The following is a 4,286-nucleotide window of genomic DNA, read 5'->3' as shown; positions in this document are numbered from 1 at the left end:
GTTCGGTTGGTTAGCCTCTGCTGAAGAGTTCGATTGGTTAGCCTCTGCTAAAGCATTCGATTGGTTAGCCTGTGCTGAAGAATTAGATTGGTTAGCCTGTGCTGAAGAGATCGGTTGGTTAGCTTCTGCTGAATAGTTCGTTTAGTTAGCCTTGTTGAAGAGTTCGGTTAATTAGTCTCTGCTGAAGAGTTCGGTTTAGTATCATTTAGTGAAGCTTTCTGATGAATCAAAGAAATGGATTCATTCTGGCGACAGATAACGTGTATTTGTATAGGAAGAATTAACATTTACATACATATAAATGGAAATGTCGAAAATCATACAAGTGTTTATAGACAATGTCTAAAAAGAATATATTCCAAACTAATTTGAACAATTCATTTTCAGAAGCAAAAATTTAAGTGTATATGTGTGTAGGTAGATGACTAAGAATTGGAATAAGGGTAGGGTAGAGGTCATGTTTTTTTAAAAATGAATATTTGCATAAAATCACTGACAGATAACATGAAAATATTTAAGCTGTCGTCGAAACAGTCATATTTTAAAACTTTATATAGAGCTTTTATTTTAAGATTGAAAAAGACGATGGGAAGGCGTTGGTGGAAATATTGTAGGCATATTTTTTGGGCGTTTTGTAAAATTATCATGAGTAGAAAATAATATATATGCCTGATTAAAAAATAATTTCAGAGCATTTAGTTAAAATATACCTCACTAGGTGGCAGCAGAATAATTACATAAACATATTTTACATCTATATAGCCTTTTTTTCTAACTTGAGTTCTGGTCACTTTACTGTTGGGAGTTACCAGATAAACTATTTGTTACTAGGGTTAAATTTTTAGTACAGAAAGTGATCACGCTAAATGAGTCTCTTTACAAGCGAAGTAGACCTTTTGATTTTTATGATTAAAATAAAATACATATAAGCCCGTCATAATATTCAGGTTAAGCCTAGCTTCAGTCAGTATTTTCGACATCCAAACTAAATTCATTATTGGAGTGCACTCTTTTGAATTGCTTTAGACTTTATAGGTTATCGATACGTTTATCTGCCTACTTTATGTGACAGCAAGCTTTACGACTTTTTTTTTCAGTTGTATCTTAGCATTAAGCAATCAACTGATTAGACTCAAGCGTTGTGTGACCCGTACAGATATTGCTAAACGTTTTGTGATTCTCTGACGTCACGTAATATAATGACTGCAATTAAGGGTAATTTAACCGCGATTAAGTCGTTGTCTTCACTGTTAGCGACCGTGTATTACCGAAATCCAGCATTTGTCCAGCTTCGTGTTGGCGTCAAGTTTGAGGATTATATCTACACAGATATATCTCTGGATGTAAAAGCTACTGGAGCCTCAAAACCACCTTTAATTGTTTAGGTAATAATCAAATCACCTTAACCGTGCACACTTTGAATTTAATTAAAGGTATTTAGTCCTTAGGACCCGACGCTGTATATATGTATAGCATCTTATGTTATCATACCATTTACTGCGATTATTGTTATCATCTGTGATGCATAACTTTCACGAATTCTACATGTGTAAATACTCAAATAATCCTCAGAAGCGAAACGTTCATGGAGGGGTGTAAAGCTAGAAGTGATCAAGTAAAAACTAAGCTAGAAGCTTAGGAGACCATACTCCCCTCGGAAAACTTTTACAGTTTGAGCCTTTTGATTCAGTATGGGCCACAGAAACATACAGAAGCAAAAGTATCTGAAAAAAAAGGCGTGGTTTAGCGACCAGTTTAAATTGGTTTTATCTTCTTCCTTTATTTCACGCCCTCTAGTGGCACAGCGGCATGTCTGCGGGCTTACAACGCTAGAAACCGGATTTCGATACCCGTGGTGGGCAGAGCACAGATAGCCCTTGTGTAGCTTTGTGCATAAGTAAAAACAAACAAACAAATTTCATTTCATTTCGACTCTCTATCTCCATTAAATAAAGTCGTTTTATAATTATTATCTGTTTACAATGAGTCGTCATTTCAGATCTGAAACTCAAATCAAGCTGGGAGAATTGTAATCCGACTGAAATTTATAGAAAAAAACAAAAGCACGTGTTCTGGCGACCATGAAGTAGCTGATCATATAAATTTGTATATGCGTGTGTAAATATGGATGCATGCATTGGAGATGGGGGTTGTGGCCCTCATGCTCCAAATATTACAAAATATCTACGTATGTGCCTATATGTAAGTATATACGCAGGTACATACCTATATATATATACATGTTATAAGAACACCACGTTATAATATACGTTAACTTTACAAAATATCTACGTATGTGCCTATATGTAAGTACATGCATACCTATATATATATACATGTTATAAGGACACCACGTTATAATATACGTTAACTTCACAAAATAATCTGTTCCAATGGGTGAAAAAGAAGAAAACATTATTTGATAATGATCACAAGGACGTCCGAAGCGTTATACAAATAAACTATTCTTATTTCAACCGACTGTAGCAGCTGGTCTTGTAATGTTGATATTTATGCAAGTGTGCATGTTTGTGTCAAGAGTACGCGTTTGTATGTACGTATCATGTAACTATATTGGATTTGATTTTTTCCTCACATTTTATATAAAGATTGCACTGTTTTTGTTTTTTTCGGATGTAATTTGTATTCGAAGCTCTTACCTTTCTCCCCTACATAAATCTTAAGAACAAACCCTCAGCTTTTTATTTGGGGTTTTAGTTTGAATGCTCTGCTACATCTACATAAGTAGATTATAGAGAAGCACTTTTTATTATTGTTGTTACTCTTCAAGTTTGAAAAACGCTTCACTCGTTAAGTCCTAGCGAAGTTTGGATAACTTTGTTTTGTATTTAAGTTGTTTTATTACTCAGCCACCAAATCAACTATTTCTTTCCCCGCATCCGGATGAGAAGTTTAGTTTCCCCAACCGGAAGTGTGGAGTTGTTCACGTCACAAACAAAACTGAATAACACTAATTTTACTGTTAGATCTGTTCCAGTTTCACTGAAGTTTGATCCTTGTGGTGAAATGTTCTTAGTGTTACATACAGACTGTAATTAGCCTACATTTGAAAGTATCTAAACATATTCTATATGGCGTTGCTATCGTTTCTCAAATTATTGTATCCTTTTACTGTTAGATCTGTTCCAGTTTCACTGAAGTTTGATCCTTGTAGTGAAATGTTCTTAGTGTTACATACAGACTGTAATTAGCCTACATTTGAAAGTATCTAAACATATTCTATATGGCGTTGCTATCGTTTCTCAAATTATTGTATCCTTTTTTTTATTATTATTTCGAGCCATGTACGTTTGAAAAACAAACACAACAAAAAAGTTTGAAAAAGAAAGGACAATTTTCAATGGTTCTAAATTTACTACAATAAGAAACCATTGACTCGTTATCTACAAACGTGTACCTAAACACATCACGTAATCCTTGTTCGAATTGTAGTATCCATCATGAGTCATCTTCAACCGTTCAGCTCCCCTCGTCTTCTTATGGTTCCCACTAATGACATTCCCAGTTATCATCTTATTTCCCTCAGCTCCTCCTTCCACGATGTTTTTCTCCACTCATTTCTTCTTGCGATTATATCTTCTTTCACATCCAACTTTTCCCAGCATCTATTTACTCGTTCTTCTCTCAGTACATCATATTCTGAACGATCTTCTATAGCAGCGCAATTCAAAACTTTCTATTTTTTTTGTTCATCGTTCTTCCTTAACTTGCAACTTTCACAACCATAAGTAGCTATTGAGAAAATAACCGATCTAAGCAAACGTGAGTTAAAGATATTAGTAACCACCTAGTTATCATCTCGGCCATCCTCTTTCGTAACATTACTAATAATCTGTTAGTTTCTACAGAACAATCACCGTTGTTGTTGATCATAGATCCTAAACATCCGGATTACTCTACATTTTCTATATCTACTCCATTTAAAGGGGTCGAACGTAACTCGGTGGCTAATGTGATGGACTGTATATCTGAAGGTACAGTGTTCGTGTCTCGTTATCGCAAAAAAAATCATTCTCCGCATTTTTTAGGCCGTAGATGCATTATAAAAGTGACAGTCAAATCATATTATTCGGTCACAGGGGTCGAACGTAACTCGGTGGCTAATGTGATGGACTGTATATCTGAAGGTACAATGTTCGTGTCCCGTTATCGCAAAAAGAAATCATTCTCCGCATTTTTTAGGCCGTAGGTGCATTATAAAAGTGACAGTCAAATCATATTATTCGGTCACAGGGGTCGAACGTAACTCGGTGGCTAATGTGATG

Source organism: Limulus polyphemus, unplaced genomic scaffold (genome assembly GCF_000517525.1).
Source record: "Limulus polyphemus unplaced genomic scaffold, Limulus_polyphemus-2.1.2 Scaffold3850, whole genome shotgun sequence".
Lineage (NCBI taxonomy): Eukaryota > Metazoa > Arthropoda > Merostomata > Xiphosura > Limulidae > Limulus > Limulus polyphemus.
Note: the sequence above shows the minus strand (reverse complement) of the source record.